This window comes from Zootermopsis nevadensis, unplaced genomic scaffold, assembly GCF_977971745.1.
Source record: "Zootermopsis nevadensis isolate Lab colony 2312 unplaced genomic scaffold, Znev_1.0 Znev_ptg000037l, whole genome shotgun sequence".
NCBI classification, from domain to species: Eukaryota; Metazoa; Arthropoda; class Insecta; order Blattodea; family Termopsidae; genus Zootermopsis; species Zootermopsis nevadensis.
In genome coordinates, this window is record NW_028259169.1 from 3,401,177 (window position 1) to 3,425,008 (window position 23,832).

The 23,832-nt window shown below is 39.4% G+C and overlaps 1 protein-coding gene and 1 long non-coding RNA gene across 3 annotated transcripts in view; both read left to right on the top strand.

The window, feature by feature from the left end:
- Window positions 1-23,832, top strand: part of LOC147871835 (protocadherin-15-like) — a 62,073-nt gene that overhangs the window by 17,969 nt on the left and 20,272 nt on the right. The window contains exon 2 of the mRNA XM_087360073.1: window positions 5,121-5,182. The gene's annotated coding sequence lies outside the window, so the exon portion shown is untranslated. The remainder of the gene's footprint in view (window positions 1-5,120; window positions 5,183-23,832) is intronic.
- Window positions 6,514-13,484, top strand: LOC147871836 (uncharacterized). Of its 2 annotated transcripts, none has more exons than XR_015538209.1 (5): window positions 6,514-7,547; window positions 8,716-8,915; window positions 9,097-9,366; window positions 10,420-10,689; window positions 13,111-13,484. It is a non-coding gene; the product is annotated as an uncharacterized LOC147871836 (long non-coding RNA). The 2 variants fall into 2 exon arrangements; XR_015538208.1 differs by having other exon boundaries at window positions 8,716-8,882.

The following is a 23,832-nucleotide window of genomic DNA, read 5'->3' on the forward strand; positions in this document are numbered from 1 at the left end:
CTTGCATTGCTCACACCCCTTGCCTCAGGAACTTCCTCTGCAACTTGGTTTATTTTCGAGTTCCATCACGAATTTCAGGTTTGACTTATGTCCCATAAAATATAAACTTTTTTAGGTATGTGACTATTCTGGTAATGGATGAGTGTATGTAAGTAACTAAGCAAAAGAAAATCTACTTTTATTCCAATTGTAGAACATTTTTTTATCTTTCTATGAGCTTAGGGATTAGGACTTGGTTGTGTGCATTCTGTGAGCAGGTACTGGGATTTGCCCTGGATTGTTATTCTACAACGTTACAATTGTTCATTGATCAGTTGCTTGTTTTTTTTTTTTAGAGAGAGATTGGTAGGAGGGCAGCTATACCCGATTTATTGCCTTTTGTTCAAAATAAGCTGCCATATCTCAGTCAATAAAAGGACGGAATACAGGTCAGGAACTCTATTCCTGGAAAGGATTTTGAGGTTTTCTGTTCGCCGCTACGTTGCTGTTGTCCTCACACATGTCCAAGGCTTGTGGTTAGGTAGTCCTCTTCTTTGCCAACCCTGTTCTCGTTGTTGATTTGAGGCCTTGTGCGTTCCCTTTAGCAGACCTAGTCCTGAAGATTGCTGAATTCTGGGGTTCTGCACCGTTTGTCTGGTAGAAAGAAGTTCAGCGACTTTTCTTAGGTGCTTCCTGCGTCCATTGTCTTAAGCTCGCCGCTAGACGGAGCTTCACGCTCCAGTTACTTCAACCCCAGGTGCCCAGCGGATAGCGGAGCAGGTCGAGACGTTGCATAAACAAGAATTTATCACGCTTCGTTGTCTTGAATAGATCGAATTTGACTCTTTGTCTGCAGCCAGTCACACCGAGTAGAATCTTTTCTGAGAAGCAGATGATCGCTCAGCTGTTCAACTAATTTATGGAACCCCACAGTTGATAGTCGTTTTTAAAACAGCCTACCTCTGGACTTCATATTGAGCGCAGTGAATCTGTTTTAATATTATCCTCTCATTCACGCCTACAGTGCCCAGGTGGTCTGTTCTCTTCAGGTCGTCCACGATTCTACCAGAATGTCCCCCACATCTCCATACCCGTAAATACGTCATACTGATAATGCTTGGCGAAGACTAGATCCAGTTAGTTAGATAAACACAGATCCAGTGAAGCCTGCTTGTGTTCGCGTCGAAGTTTCCGGCCGAGCGCGAAGTGTTGTGACGTTTGTGTGTGGTGTCCAAGCAGTGTACAGGAATAGTGCTGATGAGTCACAATTTCTTACGCAATGTTAGACGGCGGAGGTGGTCGCCCTCTGTTCAGTCTGGGCCAGCGGGCGTTTGGCCACGACTCGTGTGCGAGCGATCAGTAGGTCGTTAGCCCCTGCTCTGTCTGCGTCTATGTTAGTATTCGTATACAAATGAAGGTCCGGATATGGGATTCGAACAACGCTATTTCCACATTTTAAAGTGAAACTGAGAAATGTTTCAGGCTTGTAATACTGATGAACACCGAACACCATGGACGTGTGGTTAGCATTCCTTCACATTCGGGAGGTCTAGGTTTAAAGTCTCTACCCCAGAGACCGACTATCCTGCCAGGATATTCATGAGTTTTGTAATTCATCCCAGGCAGATTCCGGGATAGTACCTTAAATCAGGCCATGAATTTTCTGTCTTCCTAACGATACAGCAATATATCCAAGTAATATGAGTATGAAAAGCCACAAATAATACGTTTGATGATACATTTCTTCATTGGAGTATGCCTTTCCTCTTTAGTATTAATATACCACTGAAGTTTTAAAAAAATGCGATCTTCGCCGAAGATCATTCCGCGGGGTCGGCCTACAAATGGCGTTGAACTTGAAGGATGTTCGGATTTGTACCAGACGCCGTAGCAATTAGAGTGGCGCTTGTGGACACTTATTCTAGAGACCTGTCGGGCATGGTAAGGTAACCAAGCCTCGTTCCACTCTGGCGAAATAACGCCCATGGTCTCTGTATAATTAAAGCCGGCTTGACGTCTGAGGCTCTGAAATGGCACGCCTGTAAGTTAATTAATTGCATCGGCTGAAACGTACGTGTAAGAACAGAGATGTCGATATTTATCAAAATACGTCTCCTAAAGGCACGTTTTAAAATCTGTATTAGTGAAGACAGGTAACTTATTATATACCAGTCAGTTCGACCCGCCCGAATTTGTGTTCCTCAGAACCTCAACGCTAACGTCTTTATTTCAAGTCGTAAGAAGAAGTTCATGTACAGGTTTGCACTGAGGAAAAATGACATATATGAAGATACTGAAGTCTGTTTATTGTTGCCCGCCTAGTAGCCAATATGTGTTCTCAATACGAGAAACTATTAAAATTTACCTCCATGGAACAGAGTCCTAACAGAAGATAATACTCGCTCAGTCCCGCCTTTTATTGAACCCAGTGGTTCTCTACCATATTCAGAAGACCCCAGCCTGAGCCAGATTAAACCTTTCCACAACCTCACACCCAGTTTATTCATGATCCATTTCAACTTTACCGTGTCTTTTACGCTTTGATATTCCGCCCAGGTTTTAAACAAAAATTATGTACACATTTCTAATATTTCCAATACCAGAGTAATGTTTATAAAGAGTAAACTATTTTCGTTGCATTAGTATTTTAATAGCGCTTCAGCTGTCTTCGTAGTTTTTGTTATATGGAGTATTGGTCCGTCTCATTGCCTGTACCTACACACGACAGTGCTAAACAGCGTATCCTTACATCACGAACAAATTTGAACTCGAGCACACTGTTTGAGTGAACTAAGACTTAAACCCGCCTAAGATTTGGCTCAGCCTGAGACCCGCAGATGAGTCTTTTAACCACCGAGTAAATCTGTAATTAAATTGTTATTTAGCGTCTCGTGTATTTGAGTATATAATGTAGCATTAGGTAACCCATAGTTAGTAGATTGGATGGTCGAACTAGTTCGTTTGGCTTGTCATACTCCCGTAGCTCACAATCGATTGCACAGTTATTATCATGAATTGTAAATGATAATTAACGACTCGTTAAATACTATTCAGAGTCTTGGTACTATTTCCTACATGAGATAATTAAGGCTGTCTTCATGACATAATCTTGTTTCATAAATCAGCCCATAGAACTGTTGGAAGTTTACCAACAGCAGGCTGTACGTGGAAAGGCCTTGAGCATCTTCGCCAGGAACATCTAGGGATGACGGTGGTTCCACCCACACCGACCTTTTCACTGATGCTCTGAATCTTCGAATGAATGGCTGGACTATCAAAGTTGAAATTATATTTTGTAGTCCATCCTTAGCTGTTTGCTGTCTTTATTGATTCGGGTCATTGCCCCTGATATTTACATTTTTATGAGTGGTTATTTCTTATTGTAACCATAACCAATTCTGAAAACTAAGGGATATGAAGTTCAAATACCATATAGAAAAGTTGAAATACTTTGGGTATGTTAGTCACATATCGAAATCTTAAAAGGTCTGTTGACTTTGTCACGAAAATGGCACGTCAGCGTATCAGCAAATTGCAGAACAGAGTTCGTGAGAAATAATCGATCATTTGGTCAAGAAATTCCCTGACTTTTATGGATCCTGAAATTTCAGTACCGTGTCCACAAAAGCCGGCCACAGATATTAAATTAGAACCTTAAATCCAAGGGTACGTGTTCGTCGTTTCGAATATTTTAGTGTGAACGCATCATTTTTGTAAAGCTTCCTAGATGTGATTTGTGAGTGACTGGTGCCATGGCAAGTTCAAAGAACGGGAACAGAGACAAAAACTCTGACTTGAACAAGAGAGCTAGCAGCTTGCCTTGGGGGAGCCTTTCATTCTTAAGAGTTTTCGTAATTAAACATTTGGGAAGAAGGCGTAGCATGACTCAGTACTACGGAGACACCTATGCCGTTGCTCTTGCCGCGTTCACATTGTTCCTTCAGCGTCTCTGGAAAGGAAGAGGAAACACGCTGAATCGCGAGGTCACGTTCAGCATTGCCTATAGTTGGCAGACACCACAGATGTAAGATTTGAGGTTTTCACAGCGGTGAGTATGAAGATTTCTGTCTTCTGAGTTGTTACGCTGTGCAGTCTGGCAGATGTTAACCAACTTTTCAGAGGTCATACTGCCTCCGTCATCAGGGTGATTAGTATGAAGATTTCTGTCTTCTGGGTTGTTGCGCTGTGTAGTCTGGTCGATGTTAACCAACGTTTCAGAGGTCATACTGCCTCCATCATCAGGGCGATGAGTATGAAGATTTCTGTCTTCTGGGTTGTTGCGCTGTGTAGTCTGGTCGATGTTAACCAACGTTTCAGAGGTCATACTGCCTCCGTCATCAGGGCGATGAGTATGAAGATTTCTGTCTTCTGGGTTGTTGCGCCGTGTAGTCTGGTAGATGTCAATCAATGTTTCAGAGGTCATACTGCCTCTGTCATCAGGGCGATGAGTATGAAAATTTCTGTCTTCTGGGGTGTTGCGCTGTATAGTCTGGTCGATGTTTACCAACGTTTCAGAGGTCGTACTGCCTCCGTCATCAAGGGGATGAGTATGAAGATTTATGTCTTCTGGGTTGTTGTCTGTGTAGTCTGGTCGATGTTAACCAACGTTTCAGAGGTCGTACTGCCTCCGTCATCAAGGGGATGAGTATGAAGATTTCTGTCTTCTGGGTTGTTGCGCTGTGTAGTCTGGTAGAAGTTTACCAACGTTTCAGAGGTCATACTGCCTCCGTCATCGCCGGTCTCCAAACTTCTTACACACCGGAGCGGCTTAAAAAATATAGCAAACAAAAATTGTTCATCTTTGAGAAACAACTGTGGGATGTTATTAATTTTTAGTGTATTTCGGAAAGAGCGCAGTAGTACCCAAAATACAGTTTATCGCATTATGAAAATTCAAGCAGCTGAAGGTTACCTAATGATGCATCGTAGAAATAATATATATATATATATACACTGTTTTTGGATTTCCCGTTGGTTTTTAGTATTTGGTCAGGAACTAATTCTGAAATCCAAACACTTCTACATCCGATATAACCATTGTTCGTACCAATTTGACTATTGCATAAAATTTGTGATGATACCTGATTGAACTCAGTGATTAATATTCTTCTGCATCGTATTATTTTCTGTGTTTGTTGCAGGTGTAATTAAGACAACAAGTAGAAAACCCGACAGGGAGAGCCAGGCCGAACACATTTTGGAGGTGAGTACAAGTAAACCTTTTTACCTACTTTATTGGAGTTTCAAATTAGTACATTCCGTTTGTGTTTTTAAATAGATAATTTGTCAACCTGGTCATATACGAGTATAATTCCTTGCTTGGGGTAATGATTTGCGTATGTATACCGCGAACAGTCGCGGTTGTTTGGTCTAACTGTCAAAACCTGGGAGCTTATCGTGACGCCACATCCGCGCTGTACCGCGGTTATTTTGGGCATTGTCCATTTCCTGAAGTGTATTGAATATGACCTCTTAAAAAGCTGGATTTTCTTCCGCCTGCAGGCGTGCTACAGTTACAGACACTTGTGAACACGTAACGAAGTTCGGGTTGCTTAGACGGCGGGGGATTTTTATATGGAAGGAGGGAGTGTTGGCAATCTTGTTCGAAAGCACTATCTTGGCGTTCGTCTAGTGTAACTGAATAAAACGACGACAAATTAGGATTAGGGGGTAAAGTTTCGAATAGCAAGTCTCCCCGAATGAAAAAAAAAAGATTAACGCTTGATGCGTTTATATGACGCCCTATACCTGGTGTTAAACGTAACACAACAGCTCCTACGGTAAGACGGTGTATCGTTGTTCTGTTTCATCTAGAACGTTTTACACATCTCTCTGCAGTGATCTGGTTGTATCCCACTGTCCAGAGTGCAAAAGTGTTCTCCTTCTTGTTGCACGTCCGAAAGAAGGAGGAAAATAACAAAAGAGTCGCAGAATATCGGCGCTTTGTCACAACTATCGTGTGTCTGACGTCACTTAGGCCACGGTTGTCTGGCGACCGGATTGTGTGTCTTCATTGTCATCCGTACCACCTTTACAAAAACTCTACCGTCGTTATAGTGGTTCTAGTGTGTCTCTCCGACGTCTAAAATTCAAACAAATGAGACAATATGCCAAGACGTCTTATTTTTACTTCCTTTTTGATAAGTCTCACCTTAAAAGAGGATTTTTTATTGGAGTAAGAAGGTCTATGCGATATTTCTTTGTCTATCGAATTAAAAGTACGGAAGCGGGCTGTATGTTCGTAGCTTAACCACGAGTTAATTGGTTCTTAGATTATCATTACGTCTTTTCGTTGATACACAAGTGAACGCTTGATAGGGAACTCGGAAATTATTTGTGTACTAGTGAATGAATTTTAATCAAATATGTTGTTGATCGTCTGCATTAAAAAATGTTACGAGAAGTTCTTATTCTAGTTGATGTGGGTCTTATAGGTATTTAGGTATACTTAAATTTGCATGGAGTTCAAATTAAACCTCGCCAGTTTTCTTATACAGATTATTGGTAGTCCTATATAATGCATGAAACATTTTTAATATGGTAAATATTTAGTGAAATTCAAGGAAAGGTAGTTACCGACTGTAAGTTGTACATTGTGTCTATGCTACGGTCAATTTTTGCAACAATGATCTGCCTCTCCTGCGTTATCTTATCTGCCATCTGTTGTTGGTTTTCACCTATTTATTGTTGCCATGAAACGCACAAAATAGAAACTCATTTTTATTTAAATTACATCCCACGTGAAAAAGACAAAGAACGACAAATGTTTGTGTAGCATTCATAAAAGTTTCTTTCCATAAATTAAGCTACGCATCATAATTTTGAAAGGACATTACAAGTGCGTCTTGAATAATTATTAGGTTTAGCGGTATGCGCAGTGCATAAGACTATAAAGAACTGGTTTTAGACGCAAGTTCCCTGACGTTGTTCTCTGTGTTATGGTCTTGTTCATGATATCCGAGTATTACATGAACTGTTGAGATGCTACACGTTAGCCAAGGGGCAGAACAAAGTCAACAGAGCGCTGAAAAGCCCGTTTCCATGCAAATGAGGAAGTGGATGACCGTTACTCCAGCTTTGTACACTTTCTGACTAAGTAGACGATAAGTATTTATTTTCTTACCCATTCTCAATATGTATTTGCAATATACTCTATGTATTGGCCTGTATGTGTGTGCCCAATGCCCGCGTTTCCACTACGTTCTGCAGAGTATTATTCGATGGTAGCTTTACGTATTTTTATTCTTCCATTTAGGCCTGCATACTACTATAGATTGACGTCGACCTGTAAGTTTACGTGTTGCAGACCGCTTCAACGACTGTGCAGTCCCCTGTGAAGCCATATATTGTCACAAGAAGTTCCCGGCCTGTCGGATAAACGTTCTGCATTCAGTCTGAAGTTAGGGGGCCATATGTTTTTCCTAAACTTAGGAGGATTTGCGACTAGAAGACTCGAAACTGCTAGTTTGTGCCACAGTAACAATATTCTGAACTTAGAAACTTCATCTTGCAACGTAGTCATTGGAAAGTTGTGCTCCGATTCCTTGTCCAGAGGGACTCTTTATTTTGTGAGTGAGTCACAATAAATTCATACAAAATTTTATGTTAGAAGACTTTGCAAGGAGTGGGTTGCATCGAATTTTCTTGGAACCTGGGCTAATTGTGGAGTTACATGATGACGATAATGCGACTTTGCGTGCTTAAGCCAGTAAAATTTGTGTTACAGTCTACGTGAATATAAGCGAAGAATTATCTGTTTCGATGGAACTATGTATGGGTATGAAAAGGCCTCATATTAATATTGCTTTTATTAAATAATTATTACCATTAATTCATTTATCTTCGTAGTTTGAATTGTCTAGTTTTTGCTGCACCGAATTGCACAAACATTTGTTAAGGACGTTGAAGAAAATGGTCGTGGCCTATTTTAGACACTATCTTGGCGTTTCCTTTAGATGTTGCTAAGACTTATCAATAGCCTCATCATGTTATCCTCGACGTCGAGATTTAAACCCGAGACCCACATACGAACCAATGAAGTTGGACTTCCGTGGTCTTACCGTATCTTATCACCTTCCGCGTTTGAGGCATCACATATGTCAAAGTCGATATTAATGAGTTAACACAAGCTGTGTGTAGTTGCGAACTCTGTAGGCCTAACAGTTTTCAGATTACCTGTCAAAGCTAATGCGAAACGATCATACTGAGGGGTGGTAGACTGATCAAGTGATTACAGATAATTTAAATCACGAATGACATTGATTTGAATTGTACAACCTGCATTATGTTACATATTGGTGATACTAACCATTGCACGATTTTGAATAAACGCATGCAATTATACCACGGGCATATTCATGTAAGTAATTGAATTTTACCGATACATTGTAATTAGATTTGTCAGTAAATTTATCGATTGAACCACTGTAAAGCTCGTCGTTGAGCTACTGCACTTTAACTTTTTTTTTACTGTTTGAATCTGTAGAAACCTAATTGACTTGTTTTCCAAAACGGCTAAATGTTTTTAAACGTGAAAATGGGCAGAATGTGTTTTTAGTAACTTGTAACCGCATACCTTTCGCGTTAATAACACACGGGAGGCAGTTCCAATTTATCAAGTTCCTAGAATAGATTATGTCTTCGAGTTAGTTTCCAAGTTGGTTTCTGTACGATAAACTGGGACTCAGAGAACAGTTCCCTTGCTCTGACTAAAATGTTGTTTTCTGAATTTCATAGCTCTCCGAACTGAGATGCGATGGCTCAGTCAGTAGGCTACTCTTGTGAATACGCTACGGGCTGGACGACCTAGTTTCGATTCCTGACAAGGCAGGGTTGTTAGGATTTTCCTCCTTGCCACGACGTCTGGACCGGCACTATGGCCCGCATAGCCTTCTACACAGTGGGTACGAAATATCTTCCCTCGGATGCAAAGCGGCGTGAGTGTGAAGCTAACAAACCTCTCATCTCCATCTAATACTGAGGTTAAGAATGTTTGGAGCTATATCTCCACACCTTCCATACGCCTGCATGACGTAATGATTAGTTAAGCACCGGAGACACGAAGCACCATAAATTTACACAAATAATCTCTGCTTTTTCTCTCTTGTATTACCTTAGGAAAGGGAAATTTGTGCTTCTGGACACCACTGAACCTAATGGCGCCATAGGACATGACACTGGCAACCCGACGCTCAGTGTCGCTGACATGAGATTTAGAATAAGGCGAAGACCAGCCTCGAGTGCTATCTAGGGGCATGTCTGAGATCGTTTTAGGCGTATGTGAGAACAAACAAACACCGATCTGGATTTCATATGTACAGAATGTACAGATGGACATCTTCAGAGGGAATTTGTGCCTGAACGTCGTAGTTTCATGGGAAGCCAGAGGTCTTTACAGTTGAAACTTTTTCTTCTCAACAAAGTAGAAGCTCTTACCAAAGATTAGAAGTTTGTAAATACAATAGTATAGGTTTCTTTTTTAGAAATACCACACACTTGAGGATAAACAACCTCTTCTTGTATTCAACACTTTCTTTCAAGACAAACTTCAGAAACTTTGAACACAGTAGTTTAAACCGAAATCGGTTGAGTTAAGGGTTAGCGTTTTCGCCCATCTGGGAAAGCTGTCCTTGTTGTAACTGCATGGTTAGCTTCTTGAAAGTGTAGTATGTGGATGTGTTTCCAACTTGTGGAGTTTCTATCCGGCATCACAGAACGCTGGTTAGAGTTTCGTCGCTATAGAATGTACGGACAAGCCATGAGAGACGGGCATGCAGACGAGGTTTAATATTTCCCGATGTAATATAGGATTATTCTTTTTTGTTTAAATATGCGTGTTACGTAAGTAACTAGCTGTCTGATTGAATAACTACTACTTGAATATCCTGTTAAATATTCAGCGGGCTGACAAATTAACGAATTAACTAATTGACTGCGATTTTGGACTCAGATCTCACTAAGCCACGGATTTGCGTCGTAAGAGAAGGCGGAACTTTATGTTATCTTGAACGTGTTGCTGTAACATATAAAGTTGTTTACTACGGCTAGTCCTCAACAGTAGCAGAGTACCCGCTTAAGTACAGATATTTTATTTGTTGTTTATTCAATTCATCGAGAAATATTCTGTTATGAAACTGTAATATTCTTCTCCGTCATGACAACATTTAACAGTTGCACGCCATTTCGAGCTGCCTCGGTCCAATTTGCTAACTACTGTCCAGGTAATGCGATAGAGTACCGAAAAAATTACGTCTGTTTCCGTCCAAGTATGCCATACATTTGTTACCAACAGTAATAGCAATTCTTTTCAAAACACTAAACTCTTACTTAGCGTAAGAAACTTTTTAAGGTGTGGTACTTGGAAGGGACAATGAAAGAGTACGTAATGAGCGGAAATGTCTATGTCTTGTACGTTACTGACATTTCTGTTTCTTAATGAAGCTTCTACCCTGCACGTCGGTTGTTTTCATCGTACTGAGTGAACCGTAATAAGGCTTACGGTGCACGGGGATAGCGGATTCACCATACTAAAGGCAAAGAAACTGAGACCAGCCAATAACAATCGGAAGGATGTATAACATGACGTAGGACATTGATGAATTGCCTTGTCAGAAAGTCAAGGTTAAAGATTACCGAAGCGCTTGGGCGGAACTGGGATGTTCTTCTGTGCGTGCAATCCTCATTCGCCTCTGGGACATGGCTGATTAAGAGGTAAGGTTTGATGCTCCCAGGGGGCTCTCTAGATAGGAGGAATTAATGGCTCGTCGCGGGTAATAAAAATGGTAACCGACACGCTCCTAGTCCGTCCCCCCCCCTCTGCCCCCCCCCCCCCCCCGCCAAGAAAGACGACAAGATCCAGTCTAACTCTTTACGTTTCTGGAAACGCTGTTCCGTTTGGGGGTTCTTTCTTTATATGTAATGACCCTATCTGATCTCCCTGGATTATATGGCTACTGATGATTAATTAGAACTGATGGAGGGAAGTTCTATATTCTTTTAAACTCTGAAGCACAGTGGTAACTATCTGTACCAGCTGCTTTAAAATTAACTTACTCTGACTCGTGCCCAGCCCGACTTGACCCTTTTAATCATATAATTTCATAGTTTTCCCAGGATTGTATGGGGGGGGGGGGGGTGCAGCATTCAAGCTTTACCTCGGGAACAAATGTCCTTCGGACGAATCCTGTTAACACTACGTTGAAATAGGAAGTGTCGGAGATGCGCATTTCGACGGCCATCTATTGTAACAGGTCGATAAGCAGATGCGGAATAACCGAAGAACGGTCATATTAGATTGCATGTCGTATTAACACTGCGTATGGAAAGCAGCGGTTTAGAGATGACGTAAGGCCGGGTTGTGAAACATTGTATTCGGACAGAATAAAATAACCAGTCGAACTCTGGATCCAATGCACTGATTATAACATCTAATTACTGTGTGATGATTTTGTGTGAATGTCTTTTTTTTTTTACTGTCTTCGCACTTTTATGTTGCGGAAATCAGTAGCTTCATATTAGGGGAGTAAACTTTTAGAAAGACCGGGAAAAGGATGTGGGAAGTCAAACAGACGGTATGTTCTTATAATGAAAATTGTTTTCAATTGGCTCATATTCGAACCCACTTCCTGATTGCTGTATTTTCCAATCCAAACGATTTTCTTCTAAGTTTATACTTTTCGTCTTCCGTATTATGTAGTTACCCATTTCTTCGTGTTAGGATGTAATCATCTGTATCGAATTATTACTTGATATGTAAACTTTCTTTGCATATTAGGCTTATATGTAAAGGACCTGATTTCAAGATTAATTGCAGGTATATAAATGTTTTACGAGTTTGTCAGTTATATAAACATATGAGGAGTTCAAAATGACAAGCTCTTACGTATGACCTTTCCTTGTTTTAATAAATTGTGCATTAATATTCCAATAATTAATGAACTTTAAATCGTGTTTTCAGTAACGACAACCAATATGAGATACCTAACGACTGTCAGCACGCAAAACGCAATTAAAACTAAATTAAACGTCTACCAGTGATTAATATAAAAATTGTACAGGCAGTTAAAAATACACGCAGTCTAAAATCGTTGGAATAATTTAAAGCTAATCTGGGAAGGAATTGTGTGTCTGTACGAATCAACATGCAAAAATATTTAAATTACAAGTCATTTCGAACTAATTTTGTGGAATGTGGTAAATTTATCTTTTGTGTGTTCCCTCGATCCAACCACAGTCCGACTTTCACGTGGGAGATAACGTTCGTCTCGCCCAGTGTTGGCTGCAGTGCTGTGTGTTCATACTCGGTGCCAACCTCGCTTTTTTGACACCCAGTTACCGGCTGGCTGTCACTTTGTCTCCCCCCCCCCCCAAGATTGATGTGCGTGAATTATAAAATTCAAAATTCTGTTATTATTAAGAACTCGACTGTTACCACAGGTACGGAAACAAGAGGAAATTTAAGTTCAATCATTCGTTTCCCCTTTTAAAGGGGAGATAGTCTAAACATGCGGAAATTCAAAACTGTACTTCGCTTTGTTGAAGGACTGAAGCTGAACGAGAAATTACTTAAGGCACTTTGTTTATAAAAGGCGCTGTAACCCAGTGACAAAAAACGTCTCTATCAGAGTCAGATGTCATTCAGTTTTGCCATTTCTTTCTTCATGTTCTCTTAGAAGTTCCTACTCGATTTATTTAACTTTCACTGCCCCATCGTCTTGCAGCTTAGAAGTTTACAGCCACGTGTTTGATTATAAGCTGCTTTGTGGAATAATTTCTGGTGTTTCATTATTCTTTGCAGATCTTCACGACATCAGTATTTTATTTCAGAAGTTAGTTTATTACACTGTCATGTGTTTTTGAGAAAGGCGAACTTGTCACGTGTATTTCTCGTCTGTTCGGTGCGAGTTTTTGTTGAAAAGTAGAAATTATGAAGCTCCATATTATGTAGTTTTATCCATTCTCATAATTACCTATCTCGGATCCAGAAGTTATTTTGATTACTTTGTTTTCATAAAACCTTGATCTGTTCTCTCCTCCCTCTCTCATGTAATTTGTTAGTCTGTGTGGAGTGTTTGGTGGCGCGCGCATCGTGGTTTCGAGACTGTTTAAGCACACTTTTGTCTTTCTTTCCAGGAAATGAGTTTTGAAGTGGTATGAGGGGCGTCATCTCCGTAATATGATATAGAAGTGGGCATGGTGTTTAAACAGATAATGTGCAGACACATCCACTGTCAGATATTTGAAAGTGATAGTTGAGTTGTGAGGAAAAACGTTTAGTACAATTGAAGCAGCGGAAATTTTTTTAGGAAATGTTAAAATGACTATATTAAAAACCAAGATATACGCAAGGAACTGTCTACTTTTTTCAAGTTGACAAATACATGATTACTAAGAAGTTCATCAAATATTATTTAAGAATTTAGTCCGTACCGCAAAGAAAACAACGCTTAACCATGACTAAGATATATGTATTAATGTTGTTTAAGGAAGTAATCCGTTTACACAGAAATTTGTATAAGACTCATAAATAAAGAAAAACTTACTCTTATTGGTGGTACATGTGGTTCAAACTAGGCCCTGCTATATATAGCGTTAGGTGCAAAATAGTAGACGTTGAAAAGTTATATTTTAAAATATACCTTAGTGCAGAAAGCGACATTTTAGCGATGGATATCTGCCAGTTTCAGATCGCACTAGTGAATTCGCGTCTTTGCCATGCACCTGGCAATGTGTCGGTTTACCTACCCGGAAAACATACGCCATACATCGGCCCATCGTGTTTCTGCGTGAATGCATGTGGATGATTATGGCTGCAGTGGATATTACTAGCGAGTGAAGCCTACATACACTAACTATTATCAGCCTAGTTGGTTCAGAGCATATTAGCTGAGAGTTGTAATGGGTGATTGTAGAATGGTTCGCACATCGAATCCCGAGGTTACTAACCAGATTAATCCCACCCTGGTGGTCTAATAGTTAATCTAAAAGTGCAGTAGAAATGTCGACATCAAAAACTGTTTGGCCACAGGCAGTGTTAATTACCGTCGACTAAAGTTTACTTGGGGGCGGATCACTGTTTATCGAGGCGCTTAGACGAATTGATTTCGATTGGTATGGAACTGTAAATTATGTGTCGTCGTGTGTGTGTTTTATGAATGACTATTTAAAAATTTAAAGCATGAATTTTTGTTAGAAACTCTGTTTCACTACATTGTCTCTTTCTTGAGTAAATATTTATGTGCCTAATCGAATCAGTTTTGATCATTATGGGATAAAAATTGTATCACATGCGCCTTGTTCGGTTCTGAACATTCGATTAATTACTTAACTCTTACACAAGAATTTATACAGGGAAAGGTAGGATGTGACGTACCAGTGAACATTATTTGCAGTATCTAGCTTCGAGCTATGGTATTCATTTATTTTTCAGTTTCTGATTTTGTTGCTGAACAAGGGCAGAGAAGACTGGCTAAAATCAAAGGCGTGCTAGCAATCGTGTTAAATATTTGATAGTCTGTATTAGGTTTTGATTTCTTTAGTCATAGAATTTATTCTCTCACGCACATGAAATTATATATATATATATTTAAATATACTTTAAGCAAAATCTAAACTTCTACAGCAGCGCAGAGGTTTTGTACAAACTTCCTTGGGATATGACTGAATAAGAACAATTTTTGAAATCCAACCGATATGCTCATTCGTATCATAAATTTTCGTATGAAACCTACATCTAATGCAAATTGGCACGTGTGTATTTATACGTATGCATACGCACACACACATACATACATACATACATACATACATATATTGTAGGCTGATTATAATATTCAGTTTAAAAAACTATGGGCGAAATACTCGTAATATTTGATATCATAATAACATTCTCAGGCTAATATAATGCGTTATTTAAGCGCGTGGAGTCGGGGGTTTAACGTTAAGTATTTCCTGAACATTTCTTACAGACCGTCTTTAAACATTCTGAATTAATATCCTTGAGTAAAAGAATTCAGGGATAAATCCATCTTTCCTACTTTGTATAAGAATATATTAGTGAAACCGTATTTCATTTTCTGTTAGGGAATGAAACATTTTATACATGAATCATTCTGGCGGTTCGAGCTACACGGATTGAAACAAATGTTATAAAGGTTACGAAATGCTTCAAGCATTGCTTAAGACCGAGAGAAATGCATAGAAGTGATTTATATGGGTAGATATGTGTAGGTGGCCCTATTAATAAATATACAAGTGGTTAAATGCATTTTTGCTTTTAATGTTCATTTTCTGATTATTTTCCCACCATTTTTATCTGAATTCTTTGAATGACCGCCTTCCTGAGGATACAATGGCGTAATGGCGTGGGTGTATCATATTCCGATATACCGTTAAAGAACCGAAGAACAGGCTAAATCAGTTGTAATAAGCGGTAATGGACAGTGGTGTTTACTTGGGCGTCGTGTTTCAACCCTACTGTAGGCCATCTTCAGGCATTTATATAAACTGACGCAAAATCACAAATATATAAATTTTGAAACTGAAATTGTAACACTTTTAGTAAGTAATTACAGGACCACAATTTTATTGTGGTAGATATGGATATGTGATGGGAAATTTCATTCGCTCTAATAGCACAGCTGTCAGAACTGACAAATGACTTCTTTCCTTCTTCGTGATTAAAACAAACTATTCCTTTGGATCAAACTGTGTCACGTCGTGTCAATATGAAAAGTTATTAATTTCACCGCCGTTATTATCGAATGTAGCAGCCATCTTGAAAAAGCAAAACAAAGGTGACATACGAAGAAACACTTCCATTTTTCACTTGTGGAGTAACTTCTTTAATGTGTAAGGTTAGCATATTACTTGTGCAAAGATGAAATGGTTGGGAACAGTTGTGACATAACAGCTCGAAGGGAAAGTATGTGTTCATTTGCGATCAATAAGGCGTTTGTAGACAAAGTGCGCAGGTAATTATTTGTACCTGAGAATGAGATCCATGAGATATTACGTACATGAGGAGTAACGTGCACTTCAAAGACCGTTAAGGAAACTTTGTAGGATAGCTGAAGGATCGTTCTTAGGCAGTCAGGTTGAGAGGTGGGTCGAATTGGCTCACTGTCATGTTCAGTGATGAGTTTGGTTGAGTATTGTTGGTCTTATGCTACCGGAATCTTTTTTAGAACAGCAAGGCTAGAGCATAAAACCATTCTTTACAAGAGAGACTAATTTTCTGATTTTAATTAAGGGATGAAAAGATTTCTGAGTCAGGACTTCTGATTAAAGTAGAAGTAAAATTTTATCAATTTCGGTTTGTCATGTTTCAAGAAGCAATTTTTTTTAGTGATGAACATTATGTTCGTTTGCGAAAGTCTTAGAAAGCAGACATGAAAGGAGCGCTCCTGTTGGATCGGGGTCAGTGGGCAATAATTAATGAGCGCAGAAAGAGTAAAGATGCTTTGATTAAAAGGGAATATTCGAGTTTTCAAAAGAACTGACTGCCTGATGCTCTTCAGAGGAGGGGCGTGGTAAGTCCTGTACCGGTAGACGAGCTGCTGTGACGTCAGCTCCGGTATACAGAACTAAAACGAGCAAAGGAGCGTAACGAGGAAAAGTGGTAGAGCAATGCATTTTGATTTGGGAGTTTCATGTACAAAATTTAGATCCGAGTAAAGGGAGTTTTATGATTTATTATAATTGGCTCAGTTAGCGAAAAGGCTGAGGAAATTTATATTCATCCGCCAACACCCTTCCCCCGCCCAGTTTTTATATTCCTTCGTATGTGTTTGGCATTCTGTTTTAAGAGTGCGTACTTTCTGGAACACTTACGTTACGTGTGTTAATACGATGCTGTGTCTCTTTTACAAGATTCTGCTGTGTGGCGTTAGCATAAGACACGAGATTCCTGCGAAATCAACTCAGCTGTCGGTGTCTTCATTAAAAGAAATTGACAGTGGAACCATGGTTGAATAACGTTTAACTGTAGAAGTATATTTGTACTGAAATAAAATTTTATTTACACATTAATGTATACATTTACATCTTATATATACGTGACGTCATCCGCCGACAGCTTATCTATGTGTTGCGTCATGTACTCAACACACTCACTCTAGAACCGTTCTTTGTTACCAAATAAATGGCCAGAACTCCTAAACCGTAAGAGTTAGCTGAAATATGTTTGCAAATTTGAAAAGCTCGTGTTTATTTACGTATTTCACTTACAATATGTCTAGATCTAACTCTTACGCTTTAGACGTGGGAAGCGGTTGAAGTTAAGGAACGAGGGTATAGTTGTTACATGTTTTGGGTAATTAATTCAATATGCATTATAGAATAAAGCAAACATCATGTAGAAAAAGCCCTTTATTTACTCTTTAATTTACATGTAGGTTTATATTCTCTATCTTACATAGGTCTCGAGTTATTGGCGTTTGAAGAAGTTACACACCATTACCTTACATCTTACAGTGTCCGTCGAGTCTACCGTGATTTTACAAACGTTATTCAACGTTAAAAATTCATTGAACTTATCACCTGTTTCCATGGAACCCGAAGTTTCACGAGGCGGGTTATTAAAAGCTACCACTGGATCCGACCTTTAGCAAGAACACGAAAAATCTAAATCGGTGAGCTGGTAACCCACATTATAAGTATAAGCAGAAGGATTACTCTATGCCTGCTGTCCATGGAACGTATTCTCAATTATCTTGAATATCCTTTATCCGAAGACCATCGCCTGTCGTGGCGACGTCGCCAAATTTAGCGCAGTTAAGTCTCGCAACGCCGCGTAATGACGCCATATTTAACATAGATTCTGTCGGACAAGAATTTAGTTCGTCACGACAATTATCGTTGCAAACTCGCCACAAGACGCCATTTTGTGCAGATGGGTCAAAGGACATTATAATCCGGCATTTCTGAAGCTGAAATGAAATATGTGAAGATGATTCTTTTGAAGGGAATCTTTTTACTCTGATAGGCACTTCGCAGTTTCCACAGGCGAGTGATCTCTACCGCCTGTTTCCAAATTTCGTACCTAGTTATTGTTCATTATTGTTTTCTCATATCATTAAATGATGTATATTATTTAGAATCGTTACATAACCCAAAGGTACAATAGTTCGGCCCGCTTAAGGTCCTCGATAACATTAATATTGACTAATTTTAATATTATCCGTTCATCTGCAGTTTATATAGCACAGTCTCCTATAATACTGGTACAATTGACAAGGTTATTGAGTTAACGTTGTGTAAGGAATATGATCATTCGAAGTACGCATGCGCGCTGTGAACTGTATGCTGAGTTCACGGAGCTGTAAATGGCTTTGTGTAGCTTAATGTGGATTTCACATTAATCTCCACACAGCTACCCGTCACCAGTGATTAACATACGTACACAAAACGGAACATACACGTATAGACTGCTGTGTAAATAGCACATGCATGTCTCAAGAGGACCAACAAGATAGTTCCCGTCTTTGTAATTGTGTTTGTCCGCGGTGTTAGCCCACGACATGGACCCTTTAGGTTGGTTTCTTTTGTCGAATATCTCTTAAGCTTTTTGCCAGTACAGAGGTAAACTGACACCATAATGTCTGTTGACTGAAGCAGATATTGTTAACAGTTGTTGATAAAGTAGCAAAACGTCGGTGAATGTATTCCCTGTGAACACCGGTGCCCTGTATTTAAATATGTACATGGTAGTGACTTACGAGGAAACCGCTATGTACATTGTCATGGTACAAAAATATACTAATGACCTGCGTGGAATGTGGCTTTCCGTCTCAGATTGGTTTTTTTACCTACCGATCTTTAGCGTTTGATAACTTAGACTGGAGAAGGGGGATCGCAACAGTAACAGATCTCAATAACAACGTATTCTTCTCATGTCAACATGTCGGCGTTGGTCCCAGATACACATCATTTTAAATATTCTCAAATGATTTATTTCACATACTTAATTACACATTACTCAGTGATCGTGTTCTTGGTTTTGTTTCTAGATGGGACGAATCAGTAAGATATTTATTTCGTATAAGCTACTTTGGACATTTGCTACCTGTTATGGACTCTGATGGTTCGTTACCGGTTACATAAGAGCCGCCATTGAGCATTATGTTGAGCCAGTTTAATCCCGGAAGTTACAAAAGAGACATTAACGTCATAACTCAAGATGACAGTTTTATCCGGAGCACCTCTAACTTTGATTACATGCAGTTCATTAAAATGGATGATATTGCCAAGTAAGCTTGCACAAATATCACGTTCAATAAAATAACTTTGTGACATATGCTAGGATATCTATTTGGCAACACTTGTAACAGATATGAATAATATGTCAAGTGTTCTGTGTGATTTGTGTAAAACCGCTATGTGACTTTATCCACTGTTATTGGAACTTTGTTCTGATTATTTCCCCCAGTTTGAAATGTTTCCTGAAGTCATCTCGTGGAGCGAGCATCCTCCTCCACTATGGATGCGTCAGACATGAGAATTCTCGAGCTCAGTCAGCTTTACATGCTGCAACTAATACGTTTCCCGGTCCTTCTTTTGCTTCATATATTCAAACTCTACGAGACATGTTGGTTCTAGTGCTGTATGGTTCAAACGAAAACTCTTGGAAATTACATGGAAATACTAAACAGAAAGTAGTTATTCTTGAGTGAACACTCAATATGGAAACCTTTCTGGATTCTTCTTAGACTTGCACGCAGAGTTCTCTTAAATGAATAAAGAAAAACTTTTTCTAGTGGCTTTTGAACAGTCGTCTTGGTATCATGGCGTGCTGTCTACCATCTGCTGCCTCGCTGAGCTTCCTTTCAGAATTAGTTGGCAATGGGAGACACCCCAAACATCAAAACACACGACCTTAGTTTGATAATTACTTGTTTGAACTATTTAAATATGGAGATGGTTTGTTTAATTATAGAGCTCGTATCTGTAGATTGTATCAATCTACAGGTAGTTGTCAAAAGGGCCGGAAACCGAGATAGAACTTCAGACTCCTTTCATTATTTGAATGTGGTGAACAATTCATTTCTGTAAGGGGATAGGAGTTTACCTATCGCTGCGTAGGACAACAACAACCGAAATGCCGTGAACAAACTTCCATGTATCTAGTGGGATTCGAATCCACGATCGGTATAGAGCCTTGCTTATGATCGCGTGGTCTCTTTGATCGGCAAAATAGTATTACACATGTGTTAAATGCAGCATATCGAATCGCTGTTAAGTCGAAAAATATTTTGAAGTGTCGTATTCAAACCGATAACAAGGAAGGTAGTGTCGTAAACGGTCCTGTCCCAAAGGAAAATGTTAAATTACCTGAACCAGATGAAGAACTGGGAGCATGCTTTTCAAGTCTAACGTATTTTAGTGCCGTCCGTTTCATCACTGGAAAGTGCATATCACCGGAAAGCTGGTTTGTAGAACGCCTGCACGGGTTCGTATAGACTATTTGCCGTACGGGGACGGCGGAGAAGTTGCCGCAGAAACACGGCGTCTTTGTTGTACCATTTTTATTTGTATTTGCTATTAAGTCGCAAGCAATAAATACTTGTTTGCATGCAGATCGTAGATTTCGGACAGGTACGTGCAAAGGTGGTCAGTGTAAACAAGCACTGTAGAGGCTGTTTCTGTAAATTACTGCTCTAATTTCCGTATTATCGAGATTTACTGTGCGCTGCGAATTTTAACATGTTTTGTTATCACATTATAACAATTCTTCAGATGAAATATGAAAAGCAAGTGCTTTTTCTTAACTCGCTAAACAGTTGTCTCGACTCTGATGACAGATCACGTGGACTGAATTCAAATTAAAAAAAAATAACATAAATCTGGCCCTGTGTCTAACATCACGCCATCGGGGCATGGTGCTGAGTGCCAGCTCATCTCACCTCAGTACTTGGTGGCAAAATGCCAGCCACACATTCCATCGGCCTCTGCGTGGACCTCGAGGCCGGATTTTGCGTTCTGATAGAAAATTTTCTGCCCATGTTAGAATCGAACTCCGGCTGTCTGCCTCATAACCAGTAGCTCTACTGAATGATTCCCCTTGCAGAATCAAAGTGAAAGCAAAGTTGGGTCTTAGAACAATTTTTGTAGGAAGTAATGGGAAGTTTTGATAAACTAATAAAATCCTTGCTCTGTTTACCAGCATCGTTCCGTTATTCTGTATTAACAATCTTCAGTTGATATTGTATTATGTTAAATAATAGTTGTTTTAATTTTAGTATACGATATGTGCTATACACATGTAGTTATATCTGATAAGGGTAATAATCTGCTGCAAATAGTTGTCACAGAAAGAAATTTCCTCCTCGTTAAACTGTAATGTTGTGTGTATTAGTTGTTTCATCAAGTAAACGTATTTCATAGCATGGTACGACATTTTGTAGCTGTGATGGAAGATTAAGTTACGTTTTACAGATGTAGAGCGCGGCATTCAGTGTGAATTTTTATATGCTTCTCCCCCTTTATTATTTTGCGTTTTCTTTTCTGGCGAGGAGAATATTGGATGGGTTTACCATTCCCACGTGTAAACAGATGGAAGTTCTTTTATATGCAACATTTTTACTCCCTTTTCTGAGCTCCTACGCTCCAGCATATCAGGAATGACCGGTGGAGGGAAGGAAGAAAAAGGAACGAGCGAGAAGATCTTTTTTTAAGGAGTGTCAGCCATCGAAGAAAAACAATTTGCCATTTGGAAGGAGCTGGGACGCCGTTGTCAGAGTTGGATTTGTAGCAAAGCGCCACAGGCAACTGCATTTTGGTCCCTACAGCAATCGAATCAGTTTCTATGACAACCAGAACCCTCTGTTGTTCCAATGCAGATGTTATCTCACGCCAGACTTTATTATATATGATATTTACAGATTGGGAGACTTGAGGGAAACCGAATAGTATTAAATGGAAGACTGACACATCTGTTGACTGCATGTCCTAAGCATCCGCGTGTTTAAAACTGAATCCAGTTACGCGAACCTAGATATTTGCCGTTGTGTGTCTCAAGGTGGCAATTTATATACAGAAAAAGAAATTGATAGCTTACGCATGAAGGGGTCGACGTTTGCGGTGGAAAAGACTGTAATGGCGTCCGAGACTATCTTTCTAGCTTTATCGCTGCAGTACTTCGTCTGACACTTTCTATAGGCCTGTTTTATGTTTATTGTATTTTAAACATATATTATGCATATTTTATATTTAGTGAAGGTACAGGAAACATAGGCCGTGTTTTTCAAGAACGTAGCCTGAACTGTTGACGAGTGATTGCTGTAGTTATTAATTTTTTATTATTCTTATATTTACAGTTAGTATATTGAGTGGCTATGGGTTGAATTAACCAGGTTTTGATTTCAGGGAGAGACCGTATTTTTCTCTTATCCACCATATCCAAGCCGCCGTGACAACCTGAGATCTCTCAGTAAATTAATCTGATTACGATTCTGACCAAACACACCTCGAAAACAATGAGACGCGGTATGTTTGTTATTTCAGCTGGGTATCGTGATACACTGTTTGAAATAAAACGTATTCTACATCGGTTTAGTTTCTGTGACTGCGGAACTAAACATATACTATTTATGGGTGATTACTTTATGAATATTGAATCTGAAATGTCATTGGCTTTACAACATTAAAATTGTATCTAGTAGATGAATATATACCAGTGAGCTGTGATAAATTGCGAATAACACATTTGAAGAACATTTTTATTCCATTGGAGTGTATTTTTTAAAATCTCGTTATAGTCCATCCCCTGTGTAGACTTCTTAAGGTGAGTGATTGCAGTGGGTTGTAGTAATACTGAAGCGTTGGATTTTTTAGTCATCAAGGATGAAATACAGGAATATACAAGAATGTACTTTTAAAGTAGACTAGATAAAGACGAAATTGCTTACTTTTCAATATTCCCAGTGTTACAATTTCACGGAAATTTGTTCTGCGTGCCTCCTTCATATTTCACACAATTCTTTCTAGCTCTCGTCCACTTATAAGTAAGGTTGTGTGCCTAGCTATTATTACAGGAAATGTGACCTGTATATTTCCACAGAGAATTATTATATACGGCTTGAGCGTAGTCGTTGACTAGTTTTCTACCGGTGTAACACTCTCTGCCTTGTGAATTTCTTCCTGTCATGTACCGATAAAGAATTTGTGCCCTTGTCCGGATGCGTTTGTGTGTGAGAGTGCGTGTTTACGTTGGAGCGTACGAGAGATAGTTTGTCAGTTTTATAAATATATAACGAATTATATTGATTTAATATATGCATTTTCAATTTGTTGGCCTGGGAACGTGGTAAATACGTATTGCAATTGACTTTTAGCTGGAATATGACGCAGGTAAACTCGTCTCAGGTTTTAAAGCTCAGTGGTAACTATATGTACCTTTAACAATCAATAACTGCTTGGTGCATTTATGGATTTCTAATGATTCTCAGTGTTCACCGCGATTATTTTCTTAAACCTCATCGACCAACTGATGTTTATAATGGAGAAGTGTTTCGTCTTCAGAGTGTTAAATAAAACGTTCTTGTGTTTTGTATTATTACGACTGTATATTATAGGTAAATACGTTAGGTTAGAAACTCTTCCTTACTTTCTTCTTGCAATCTCTAGGCAGAGTCGAGGTGAGGAAGCCTTTGGCGTTTAATTCGCGTTGCACTTTGGTAGCACTGGAACAGTTCCGAGATGTCACGGAAGGGGCTTAATCACAAGTAAGTTTGTCTAGAACGGCTTATCCACACGTGGGGCGGAAAGTTTTGAAGACTTTATGAACGAGGATGCTGGCTTGCCGAAATTTTTACTGGGACAGAGGTCACGTCCTCTGTATTTTAAGGGTCTCATGGC